This window comes from Pleurodeles waltl, chromosome 1_2 (genome assembly GCF_031143425.1).
Source record: "Pleurodeles waltl isolate 20211129_DDA chromosome 1_2, aPleWal1.hap1.20221129, whole genome shotgun sequence".
Taxonomy (NCBI): Eukaryota; Metazoa; Chordata; class Amphibia; order Caudata; family Salamandridae; genus Pleurodeles; species Pleurodeles waltl.
In genome coordinates, this window is record NC_090437.1 from 641,938,699 (window position 1) to 641,953,007 (window position 14,309).

The following is a 14,309-nucleotide window of genomic DNA, read 5'->3' on the forward strand; positions in this document are numbered from 1 at the left end:
ACGTGGCTAATTGCATTTTTGCCAATAAGTTTGACTGCGAGCTAACTTCTTTTTCCTTTTGTGTGTCTCTTCAATCTGATGCTCATGGCGGTTGTGACGCCTTGAATCTGCTTGATTATGTCAAACTGTTTTACTTTTCATTTTCAATTTATGTGGCAAGAAAAGTCAGGTTAGCTAATAGCTCTAACTCGAACAAATGCGAGACCCATTGCATTGTAAATGCTTGTTTTTTCTGTTTTGTGATTTCATTGCACAGATACTCCTGGTGTGTGAATGCATGTGCTTTACCAAAACCCACTCATACCTAGAAAAAATATAAAGAGTCTAGGCATGTTTTTATAAAGAAATATGATAAATTGAACAGTATCTTGTCATATTAAAACAAATTAGCATATTGATAGCCACTGTCTATAAACACTGGTTCCCTGCTGTAGTAAGAAAACAAAAAAAAAGTGATGGGTGGACTGCTTGAATCAATCTTAGCCACTGGTGATTACTCTGGGCCGCAATCTAGTCCATTGTTTTTTTATTGCCAACTATACAACCTCAGGCAGGAAATCAGCCTTGGTCCGGCTCCAATAGGAATAATCCAGCACGAACTTCCAGTCTAGGTACTCAAATTGAGTCCTATGGCTGAATAAGCACAGAGTTCACAATAAGCACAGAGTTCACATTTGGGCATACATTTGGCAGTGAGGTCATCATACTGAGGAAAACAAAAAGAAATGGTACTTTGTGTGAATCTTCTCAGTCATTGATAATTACCCCGTGCTGCTAATCAGTCCATCTTTTTTCCCTACCATGCTGCCTCAGACAAGAACCAGCCATATGTAAATTAGCCTTAATCCTGCTTCAAGAGGAGGCATCGTGGCGTTTTGAGAGGACTTCTCTACTACATTCACAAGCAGGATAGCACATGGGGAGACACTCTGCAACAGTTGACAAAAATTGACACACTGAGAGGCAGTAACGTTAATGGGAATAGAAGCATAATGTGAAATAGTGTAGCCTATGTAGAGATAATATGACAAATAAGGAAGCACCCTGTCATATTAGGAAGCACCCTAATACACTGAAACAACATCTGGGCATATTTTACAGCATCATGGCAAAATGACCAGCACTCTTTTCTCATTAATTAGCAGTCTAGCACCACACTGTGCATTGAGCAACTCATAGTACACAGCACCCTATCAAGAGACAGCTAGCGTAGTGAGCAGCACGTTTGCTTGTTGTCAAGCTAGTTGACATACTAAATAGTGCCCTGACTGATCAACAGTAGGCAGGCATGCTGAGAGATGTCCTGCCTTAATGAGCACATTTTTGCTCTCTGGCACAGAATTATTTTTTTGTCGTAAACCCTAACATTTAACAATTGTATACGTATCTATTTATTTAATTTCATGTTTGCCCAACCCAAACATGTTTCCTAATGTCATAACAAAGCACCGAAATTCACGTCATCAGGGCAGGAGCTCTTGGAAGACCTCAGATGATATCTGTACAGGAGTGAAACTGGATGAAACTCCCAGCACATTGCTCCTTCTGTTGGAACGTGGCTGGTAGTTTAAAATCTTTTTCATTTTCATCGAATACTTGATTGCCTGAAATACCGAACAAAGGGTTTCAAGGCATTCCATACATGAAATGTGAACTTTGAAAATGTTAACTCTATTCTTTTCCTTGAATCTTGGGAGACCATCAGTCTTTGTTTTCTTTAATCTTAGGCTGCATATATATTTTTTTAGATATGTATGGCTTTCGACTGCCCAGGTGTTGTGGTTCTGCAAATAACAGCGAATTTGATGCTCCATAAACTTTGCCATCTTTAAAACTGCATGGCTCAAATTGCTCTTTTTATTTATTTATTTTATGAAAAAGAGGCTTGCTTACTTAAGAGTGCGACCTCTAATTCTACCATTTTATCACGCCTGGAATCTACTCATTTTTCATCTAATCAGTTTCCTGTGTTCCATGCCAGTTCCTAGTTCTTCGCATAAAGGTACACAAAGTCTTCACAAGAAATTACAATATTTAAGTGATGTCACGGTTCTTAGTATTTACCTGATAATCTCCCATATGTCATCCATCCCTTAATTTTCTTCAAACACTGTGCCTCTGAGTAGAGCCATTAAGACGTACGTATTTTTTTTTTTTTTTTAGCATTGGCTGATTACTATGTTTCCGCTTTTTGAGAAGTATAGATTTCTGGTATGCGCTCATGCAGTCAGAGTTGCATATCCTGGAGTGATAAAATAGATCAGCTGTTACCCTCTAGTGATTGCGCCTTGTTTGAATATTACCTGCCTGTGAGTGTGAGGAAGTGAATACTTGAGTGAATGAGTGATTGTGAAATTAACAGGATTGCGTTTTCATTTACGCATTTGATATCCTGTACCACCATTACTGCTGTCATTTCTATTCTTTGGGCAGTGAAAACGGATGGCCGGAGTTTATGCATTCATATGTATTCATGAACGTAGGTATTTGGAAAAAGAATGCAGAAATGTAGGGTCTATATTATGAAAGTATTTTTGTGGATACAAATCCTGCAATTAGTAAATGTACAGGGTATGTGACCACAAAATCCTGAATTGCTAAATATTGATGGCACATTTTGAAATGCAAATGTCTGTGTGGCTTACAGTGTATACTCCTTTGGGATACGTAGCAAAATAGGGCATGAACTAAGTGCTACTCCCTACTAGCGATCGGAAAATAAATGTATCGACTGTAATTATGGTCACAAAACCTTGATTGGATACTGATACCCGAAAAAGAATGGTATCCATTTGCAAAATGGAAACTGCCCTTGATGGGGCAGTTTCATTTTTTTAATGCGGGCTGTATGCATTAGGGGAGCATATGCCCTTTGTATCATAGAGATTACATTAAAATTTTGCAAATGTCAATGTAGGAGTGGGGATCTACTATCCCTCGCAAGCCTCCTTCCCAGAATAGGCAGTCATTCTGTGAGATTCAGAAAGAGAATTCTGATCATTCATCAAGGAGGCCAGATTTTTGTGAATCCCACTGAATGTCATGTTTTGCTTTGTCATGCATTAGTTTATCCATCACGGGCTAAAGAATTCTTAGATCACAAACTAATTCTTGAGCAAGGACTGACTGCTTTGTGACCTGTGATTGGTACATAGGGATTGTAATACCTTAAAATTAGGATTTTAATGGCTTTTGCAACAATCCTGGAAATGCAATCCAGAAATTCACAGAAAAACAAACACAAAGTTGATCATTTTAATTTTATAAAGTGTACAAATACCTGTTGATGTCCTGCCATCACCACAAGCTGTAAGTTACCAAGCACAGAAACTATTGGAACAGGAAAGCTTTCAAGGTGTTAAAAAAATCTAAAAAGACTAGGATTCAGACCGAATCACAAGAGGAAGGCTATTCCATGCCTGAGCAGCAATCACAAAGAATGCATGTCCTCCGAGACATGAATTACGGAACTTTGGAACTACCAAATTCAAAGTCAATGAGCAAAGTAGTCTGATGGGAGTATTTAGAAACATCAGATATGTGTAGTGTATTCGAGTGGTGAAGATTGCCTTGCAACAAATACAGAGCACCTTAAAGATATATCTCTTAAGAACAAGATACAGGTCTTCAAGATGTGTTGTAATGCAGATATGCGTGAGGATATCCAGTACAAGCCCAGCAGCTGTGCTCTGAGTAAGCTGTTGCTTGTGTACCAGGTAGGAGTGGAGACCAACATAAGGCGTTACTATAATCCTGTTTGTTAATGATCAAGGACTAGATCAAAAGCTGCCTGGAGGTCCTGGGGATAAGTGGCAAGATTTTTCAAAAGTTTCATACTAAAGGTTGAGGTAACTTTCCAAATATGGACATCGAAAGACAATTTGAGGTATAAAATGACTCCCAAATTGCATGCATTGGGGATGGAATAGGGCTGGTCCCCGAAGAGTGGGGCCACTCATTAAGAGACCAGCACAAGGGGTTGCAAACCCCAAGACCTCGGTTTTAAATCTTAGTGAATTGGCATTCAACCAGTTGGCAACTGCAGCAAGATAACATTTAAACTGATGTTGAAAGGAGTTAAAACTACCTTCCAAATGCAGGATGAGCTGAATGCCACCGACATAAGCATAGAATTGGAAGCCAACGGAGGTAACCAAGTCAGCTGGAGGGTCCATAAAAAATTACAAATAGTAGAGCTGAGATTAAACCCTCGAAGGACTCCACATCTCAAATTTATGAAAGCAGAAAAAAGGGTCAGTTGGACAGCTCGTGATCTAGAATTCAGGAAAGATTTAAACCAGGCACGAACCTTGTGCTGCAAACTGGCCTGAAAAGCCTATCTGAGAGGATGTTGTGAAAGACCATGTCAAAAGCTGCAAATAAATCAATAAGCATGATGGTCTCAGAGTCCTCTGTGCCTAGAATCATCAGAATGTCATTGCTGGCGGCAGTCCACTGGGTCTCAGTGCTCAAGTTTAGTCTGAAGCCCTATTGGAAAGAATTGAGTAGTTTATTGTTTTCAATGTTCTGGAATAGCTGAGATTAGGCTCAGCTCTCCAATATCTTTATGATCATGGGGATGAAAGAAATCGGCCAGTAATTTTCAAGATTCCCAGGATCCAAAAAAGGATTCTTCACGAGTGGAGAAATAAATGTCCTATTACTTTCCGGTATTCCTAATTACTGCTGTTCCTGTAGTCCTTGTGCCATTCATTACTAGAGGGGATGACTATCTCCACAAAAGAAAAAAAGGACGTAAGGAATGTTGATCCTTACCCCACACCTTACCCCTGGGAGTACATAATGTGTACTTACCCAGCATTTCGTCTGAATTTACCTAGCCCAAAAAGGAAGACTGGACATGCGGAAGGGCGGGAGGGGCGTAATGAATGGTACTAGGACTATAGCACCAGGGATAATGAAGATTACTGGTAAGTAAAAGGACATTACCAGTATTAATCCATTACTAATGGAGAATTCCAAAGACAGAAACACTGGCCTTACTCATAAATCGAATGCAGCAAGGAACCACAAAAAGACACTACACTAGCAAATGCAGTATCCAAAAAAGTGATTTAATCAAGCCACAGAGAAAAGAAAGAACAGACCCCCAACCAGGTTAGGAGCAGACAGCATTCAAAACGCCAAACCAAAATGAGAGTAAACCCCAAAACATTCTGAAGACAATAATGCTGAAAAAAAGTGTTGAAAGATGCCTATGTAGGAGCACAGCAAATCTCAGAAATTGACACCCCCATAGCTCAGCCCAGGAAGCAGAAACTCCCCTGGTAGAATGGCCCTGCACCGTAGCCAGAGGAGGAACCCCAGAAACAGAATAGCCCAATTCAATCTCTTGCTTAATCCATTGAATGATAGACAAAGAGGAAGACTTCTCCCCTTTAGAAGAAGCTCCAAAAGGGCTCAGACTCTGGAATGGCCGGGTCTTCTCTAAAGAAAGCCACAAAGCATGGGGAACATCAAGCAAAGACCAATCCAGGTTTCCGCCCTCGCACAAGCTGGGCCTCATTACTGGCAAGACCAACTTCTGGGAACAATGAAACTGGGAAGTCACCTTTGGGACAAAAGTGGAATCAAGCTGCAAAACCACATCGTAGTCTGAAGAGGACAAAAAGGGCTCATGAGCCATAAGTGCACCCAACTCCCCACTCCATCTGGCCGAGGCAACAGCAACCAGAAAAAAACACCTTGAAAGTGACAAACGTAATATCTGTCATTTCCGTGGGTTCAAAAGGTGCAGACACCAGGGCTTTAAAAAACAATGGAAAATCCCAGAAAGGAAAAAGAGGACGAACCACAGGATGGCAGAGAGAAAAAACTGAACAGTAGATGAGACACCAGATCATCAAAAAACACCAAATTGCCTCAAGTGGAATGGAAAGCCTTAATGGCCCGCGCACCAGGCCCGCATATGGAGAGATATTTCTCATAACCTTCTCACAAGAACTTTAGGACATCCAACAAGGAACAATCTAAAGGAGACAACCCCCAGGAGAACACCATTTCTGAAAGTTACCCCAGTGCCTGCCATAAGACTTCAAAGTTGCAGGCTTACTGGATTGCTGGATGGCCACAGGTGAGTGGCGGGGGAGACCCTTACACTGCAATCACCTCTTCTGAACTTTCAAACCGACAACAGGAGGCGGTAGAAATACAGAGGAGGAACAGACCGCAGAGGAGAAGGGAAGCAAGGAACCATCAAAGGACCCTGAATGGGACAGCAGTTGAAGAGTGGGAAACCAGGACCTCCAAGGTCAAAATGGGACCACCATACTCTCCACCCTGAACTCCTGCATCAACATGGCCAGAAACCATCGAACAAGAGCAATTGGCTGGAAGGCATACAATAGACGATTCGGCCAAGGGACCAACAGAGCATCCACCACCGAGGCCCTCTCCTGCCGGGAAAGGGCACAAAAGAAAGGCACCTGAGCAGTGTGCCCAGAAGCAAACAGCTCTAGGTAAGGTACACAAAACCTCTCGCAATACCTCCTGAGATAGAGAGAGCTCCTGAGAGAGAAGAAAGAAGTGGCTGAGAGCATCCGCCACTCCATTGTCCACTCCAGAACATAAGTAGCCAAAAGAACCTTCAGGTTCCCCTGCAACCCACCGGAAGAATGGTAGGGTCACAGCACTGAGGGAGCGAGACCTGATACCCTGCTAGTTGTTGAGATAGGCAACTGTCACCTGGTTGTCAGACCGCACCACCAAGTTGTGCCCCATCAAAAAACCACTGGAAACCCATCACAGCCCTGAACACAGCCATCATTTCCCTTCAATTGGATGAATGCTGTCCCTTCTAAAGAGACCACCAAGTCTAAAGACACCTGTCCCCCAGGGTACCCCATCAATCAAAGGCACTGGCATCTGTGGTAAGGACCAGTGGAGGATCCAGCTGCAACAGACCCCCTTTGGGGAGATTGTCCTGCAGAGACCACCACCCCAAGTCTTGAACTACTGCAGGAGACAACGGGACTAGCATATCCAAGTCTCTGGAGTGAGGATCCCAAAGAGCCAGAAGATGTAGCCACAGAGGCTGGAGATTAAAACGAGCCCTTGGAACAGTGAACACTGCTGCTGCCATGTTCCCCAAGAGACGAAACCAAGTGCGGACCGACACTGCAGATAGAACCATCACTTCCTGAGCCAAAGAGCTCAGTGTCATCACCCTGGGTGGTGGAAGGAACACCCTGTTGAGGTCCATCAGAAACCAGGCCCCTATAAATGTCAGATCTTGCAACGGTACCAGCTGACACTTCTCCCAGCTGATCAGAAAACCATGGGGCTGGAGAGCAGCAAAATCCGCCCAAACTTCTCAAAGAGCAAGACCCCTGGAGGGAGCATGAGTTAGCCAGTCATCCATACAGGGGTACAGGTGTATCCCCTGGAGATGCACAGAATCTCAGAAACTGCTGGGGAAGAGGATGAATTGGGACATAATTGAAAGTACCCTGCAAGTACAGAGTGAACATGAGATGACCCTTGACCACAAATTTAATAATCCGCTGTAGTGTCTCCATCTTGAAAGGGGCATGACATACAAACTTGTTCAAGGGCTTCAAGTCCAAAACCAGCTGGAACCCCCCCGGTGGACTTTGCTACAAGGAAGATGATGGAGAAATATCCTTTCCCCTTCTCCAAGAGAGGCACTTCTAGAATGGCCCATTTGTTGAGAAGAGAGTGAATCCCCTGGACCAAAGCTTTGCACTTCACATGGTTGGCAGGCCAAGGGGTCGGCCTCACCCCCAAAGGAAGAGGGAACACTCCAAACTCGATCCTGTAACTGTACTGAACAATGTAAAAATATCCAGGCGTCTAAAGTAGACCCCCTACAGGCATCGAGAAAATGCAGCAGACGACCCCCAACCGTGACGTCCGGCTCCACCATATAGTCAATAGTGAGGCTTCTGTGAGGGTACTTCGGTTTACTGCCACAGCCCTGTCCAGCTAAAAAAAAACGCCCCTGGGAACAAACAACTGCTATCTGGAAGGCTGATGAAATAGGGACTTGCATTGTGAAGGCTGATGATCCCCACACAGGTACTTAAGAGAGGATGAATGTTTCTTCTCCTTGAAAGGATTATGAAGCTTCTCCTCAAGTTCTGCACCAAACAAAACCAACCCCTGGAAAGTGAAAAGGGAAAGGGATCCAGAGAGCAGAGGACCTCTGAGCTGTAGCAGCCTTCCAGTCCCCTAGAATCAGATTACACTGAACTGCCACACAAGCACCGCCAGAGAGCACCTATCCCCTTAGGACATCAAAGGACACATCTGACAGGAGCTCCACCTTATCAGAAATCAGGGACTGTGTGACATACATGTCAGAAATCCTGACCCAAAGAGCTGGATGGGCACCGAAATACGTTTTCTTAGGGTGACATCCACCTTCTTATCTACAGAATCCCTGATAATGGCATCCTCCACCAGAGAAGTGTGCCCCACCAAACTTGCCACAAAGGAATCAAAGGGAAAGGAGTCTGGCATATCCTGCAATGGATACAATTTTGCCATACATTGGGGCATCACAATTTTATCAGGATCCTTACACTCATGCTCAAGGACCTCCTGAATGCAAGGGTGCATAGGCACATCGACGGAGTAGCACACTGCAATTGGCACAGCAGGGATCCATAAGACGAATCTGGCACGTCATCCTCTGGAAAACCCATATTCACATTAACTTGACAAATAAGATCAGGCAACATGTCTTTGGAAATGTATTTCCACTTTTGTTCCTCAGGGGACACTTTCTCCTCCTCGGATCCTGAAGTTGGAGATGAGACTGCAAGGCACAGTCCTCTTAAGCCTGCCAACATCCCCCATTTAAAAAAGGATCTCCCTAATCAGCCGCTTAAGGTGGGCCTCATTGTTCTCCCTTCTTCATTTAGAATGAGGAGGCGAAGGGGACCCAGAGGAGGAAGCTGTGGAGACGGCGGAATGAAGTTCCACATTTCCTCTTATGTGTGTGCTTTTCCATATCTGTATGCACACCACCACAGTGAGCAACCAGCACAACAGGTCAGCAGGAGCAAACAACAGCAAGAAGACACCAGGTTGCTGCATACAATCCGCTATGCAGTACTTACCCATGGGAGCACCCTGCATTTGAAGCCAGGAAAATGCAAAATGCCTAAACCAGCAGACAGCGAGGACTGAAGCTTTTCTGCACCTACCCAGTGAAGCCTTCTGTCCCAATAGGAAGTCAGGCAAGGGTCCACCTCGCCTCCACAAGGCCCAGGAGGTGTCCCAGACAGCCAGGAACTCCGGAGGAAGACAAGCTCCGGAACCAGCAACACAAGGCCCGGTAAGTGGGCCACTGGTCCACAATCCCCTGTGCCTCCCCGCGAGTCCAGCAGACAGGGAGGTGTAGTCTAGAACATTCCCTGAACACCAGGCAGAAGGGAAGAAAGCAGTGCCTGCCTGGCAGGAGCAGCTCTGTTGTTGACATTTTGTTGTTGAGACAGAAAAAAAAGAACAGAAGAAATGCTGGGTAGGTACACATTATGTACTCCCAACAGGAGTGGGTTGGATAGGGATCAGCATTCCTTGCATTCTTTTTTCTGTTGTGGTGATAGTCATCTCCACTAGTAATGAATGAAACGAGGACTGGAGGGACCTTGCGGTAATGCAGTTTTGTAAAAAGTTGGAACGTAGCCCATTTCTAAAGATAGTTTACCGACAGACGTGATCACGAAGCAGCAAAGAGAGCTATCATCTTAAAACTCTCAGTAGGACAAGGGTTAATCGAGAATCAAAATTGGTTCTGGGTACTGGGGAACTATTGGCAGGCCCCAGAGGAAGACCACTTGGGGAAGTAGGAAGAAAATAAGCTAAAAGATGTGAGAACTTATTATGGAAAAACTCTGCCAAACTAGAACTTAGTTTATGAGTGGATGTCATTTTAGGTGTGTAAGTGTCACCATTAGCCAGGGAATTATAGTCCGTAATAGTTCTTTTGTAGGGTTGTTAGCAGATAAGATTTGATTTGGTAATAGTTAGAACAAGCAGACCGAATACATTACTTATAGATCTTATGTTCATTTGTATATAAAAGATCCGGTATATTGTCATAAGTAAGCCTCCAAACTCATTTACTTTTTTGTTTGGCTATAATGAGGTAAACCGAGTACCAGGGAACAAAAAGGAATTAGATGAAGTGTTTTCATAGGTGGGATTACATTAAGAGCATGTGTTATCCAATTGTTATAGTGTTCAGATGAGGCATTGATGTCATACTGCATAGCAGTGTGGGTTACTTCTAAATGATTTGTTTAGTTTCTGAGATGCAAGATTTGACCAGACACAATAGTAAACTTTTATTATAGCTTTTATGAGCTTATGTCTCGCTATAGTCACTAGTAAAAAAATCGGTTTTGTATTCAGCCATTGGTACCTCCATGATAGAGCAGATGTTATCATGATTCTGTTTGGCATAAATGTGATTCTTTGTATGCCCTACCTGATGAGTGGACTCATAAGCATGTGAGGTAAATACTGTGCTTAATTTGTAAATACAGATGTGCCGGTGCCCAAAGCTCTCATCTTAAACAAGTAGCTGCTAGAATTACATGTGCGAGCATGGAATAATGAGGCAGCGTAATCCTGGAGCATTTTGGGCTTCTCTAATCCATTTACAGCCACTCCCTGCCCCTTCAGCTCAATCCTGCAGCTTTCTGCTTTCTCCCTTTGTGACGCTTTTTCCTTTTTCTTTTCCTTTGTCTTTCACATTCATGTTTTTTGCTCGCAGTAAATGCTTGAGGCAGAAAAATAAGTTCCGGCCCTCAAAAATACGTGCAATGCTCTGCACCAGAAACCACTGGCTCAAATTTATTAAGCACTGGTTAAATAAAAAGTAGAAAATATTTTCAAATCCCCCATTGCATCCGCATCCAAATCATTGTCAACATGGATATTAAAGTTCCCAAGTACAATTACCAGTGGCAGCTCCTTCCCTACGGTGGAGGAGCGTCGGCACCCACCAGCAGCAACCACTGCAAATCCTATAACAGTGAAAGGATAATAAACTAAGTTTATTACCCCTTCATTGTTTTAAAGCGGCGGGGCTTTGGGGATGACATGCACTGAAGGGAGTGCACTGTGCACTCTCCTCAGTGCGCATGTATGTTTGGCCAGCCATCTTGAGCTGGCCAAACACACATGCGCACCGTGCTCTCTCCAGCCTGGCACTGTGTTGCCGGGCTAGAGATAGCAGGCCCAGGCTGCCAGTCTGCCTGGAAGCACCATGGCTGGGTGCTCTCAGCCAATCCTAACGGTGCTTTGAGCAGCATCAGGACTGGCCGCTTGGCAGGCTGGGAGCCCGTGCCTGCATGCTGCTGAGACGATGAGGATCGGTGGCCTCGGCGGGGTGGTACATTTTTTAAAATTTATTTTTTAATTTAATTTATCTTCCCCCACCCCCTCGACTCCCCCCTGTGTACCACCCTGCCTCCTGCAACACCCGTGAGCCGGGACTGGTAATTACGTTCTTTATACTATAATAGAAATGACTTCCTGTAGTTAAAGCCTGGTGGCCTTCGTAATACTAGTACTGTCAAAGAGCATTTAGGTTTGAGAGAATCCATGATCGCTAAAACCTCAGCATCCACCGGAGACTACGTATCCCAGGAAAATGTGGCAGATCTTTTTTTTATATTATCCCCACTCATCCACCAGCCCAGATGGGACGTGCACAGAACTAATGGCATACACCTGAGGAATTGCCAATGGAAAGTCCGGGCCAGAATCTTCTTTTAGCTATGTCTCAGTATTAAATATAAGATCAAACTTATGATCCTCAAAGAGAGTGCACGTCAAACCACTGAGCATGCATTTATCAAATACATCAAATAGCTGCTGGTTTATAAATAGGCTGAGGAGGCTGACTAGTAAAAAGGGGTCTGGTTCGTCTCAGCAGGGCAAGTGTGGAAGTGTGACGAAGCAGAAAGTCAAGAGCATCTGTAAGAATACTAAGACAAAGTGGCAGGACCCTTCTTAGTCGGGAGTACCTGAAAGAAAAAAGGAATTCACTGTTTACGTCTTGTTTAATACCTCAGGATTAAAATGGCCAGTGCAATGTGCCCTGGGCACCGAGCAGACCAGAATGTGTACAGGTGGGCTTACCTTTGGCATACATTCAGTGCGCCTGTTGCATGCTTCCGCTGCATGTACACAAAACAGCCCTCTGTAAATAAAGTGAGGATGGTCTGCACATGACTATTCAACCAGCAATAGGGTACATTCTAACCAAGATAGCCACTCTAATGTCTGACAATGAGGAAGATGAAAAATGCCAACAGTAAAATGCTCTCTGCACAAAGTAGACCGCAAACCAGCTAACCAAAAGAAAGAAGTATATGAACTAACGCTAAACTCGAGCATAAAGCTCACTCTTAATCCTGAACTTTTTGCCTAATCTTAAACTTCTAAACATTAAACCTCACGATAACACTAATCCTATTTCTAACACCAGTTCGGATCCTGAGCTTAACTGTAAACATAAATCCAAGCCTTTTGCCTCAAACTTAATACTAACACTAACCTTAGACCCTGAAACTAAAGTTCAAATTGAATGTTATAAATGTTGTCATTTTCATTAAACTGAAGAATGTTTTCATGTATTGTCAACATAATAGTTTTAAAAATTGTAGTATTTCAGTCCTGTATTTTCAACCCGAACCGTACATCTTTGTACCTTTATATACATGTGTTTAAATTGCAAGGAGGTGAAATGGTAGTACTGCACATCTCCAAGTAATTAATCAATCTGTTCCTAGAAGAACTTTGCTACCAGACAAAGGTTGTGGCAAAATTACTAATATCTAAGCTTCTGCTTGTTGTAGCCCTCTCTAGGAGTCTGGATTCCTAAAATGGTGAAAATGGCTGCTGTAATGATCTCACTAAGTCAGCAATTGATTCTATATTTACTCGTGTACGTCCTAATCAGAGCACTTGCAGGAAAAGAAGTGGATGATTGGGCATTTCGATTCAGTAACATGAAAGGGATTGTTGTTGGTTATATTTTTACTGTCAGTACTTCACCCACCCAGCAATCGATGACAAATCTTTAGCTCAAAGGGCATCGCCTTAACTTGAAACCTCTGACCTCAATTCCTGCAATATTTGGAGAAAATTGGATATCCATGAATTACAAAATTCCTACTCATAATTAAAAAAAAAATTGTGGTTTTTCAAGATTCCCCAGATTATGCATGACTATGTGAGAGTACTAGATATCCAAATGTGAATGCCCCCTCTTCTTCACTTACTCTTAGGGATTGTACAAAGGGGGTTAAAAACAGCAGGAATAAGGGTAGTAGAAATGTTCATATATACAAAAAAACATTTTTTTTCCCCTCAAATAATGCGCCTACTGGTAATAATATTTAAACATTGGTACTAGAGGTGAAACCAGTTGATTACTTTATTGTTGATTGCTAACTCTTGGGTGAATAGTTACTGATAGCTTAACAATTAGGTGATACATACATTTGGTGAAACTACATATTAATTTGCAAATATGTGACAGGAGTTAAGGAGCTATTTGTTTGCATTAAAATGCCCCCTCATGTCCAAAATGGAGCCACTCGTGCTTTTGGAATAGGATTTTCTACTAACCTGCTACTAGCATTTTGGACTATCTTCTTAGTGCCAAATACATCCTCACGTCCTAAATGGTTGTGAGGATGTATTTTGCACTAAGAAACAGTGCTAAAGGCAGCAAAACACAATAGTGAGTGTGAGAGATCACTCGCTGTAGGATTCCCTCCCAAAAAACAATTACTCTTCATTATATGACCAGAAGTATTTGCACAATTATGGGTTATTCCTTGTCAAAGAGTAACACAGAATGACCAAGATTACTCTGATTATTCTCAACGCAGTTGAAATTCTGCCAAGGCCTAGTGAAAATCCAAAATGTGTAGAAGTTATCTGTCAGAATACTCAAATAAACCTGAGTCACAAAATGTAGATTTCCTCTGAAATACCTGTGATTAATTGTGAATCCCTGATCTATATATATAGGAGAAACCCTACTAGGGCAAATTTCTAACTTATCCTATTTCCCCTTTTCTGAACTGGACCCTGAATTGAGCTATTACAATATGCTATATCAATATTACTATTAAAGTTATTCCAGGGAAGATTTTGATTCTCTTTTATCCATCAAATAGAATTCCAATATCATTTGAAAGAAATGGATTTGCACAATAGTGTATGTAACTGCAAGCATCTTGAGCAAAAATATGTGTAGTAATGCATTACTTCATGTGCCTTGCTCTATAGACCGGAAG

General features: G+C 42.8%; 1 protein-coding gene across 2 annotated transcripts in view; it reads left to right on the forward strand.

The window, feature by feature from the left end:
- The window catches only part of PRDM5 (PR/SET domain 5), a 690,485-nt gene that overhangs the window by 660,355 nt on the left and 15,821 nt on the right, over positions 1–14,309 (forward strand). The window lies entirely within an intron of this gene.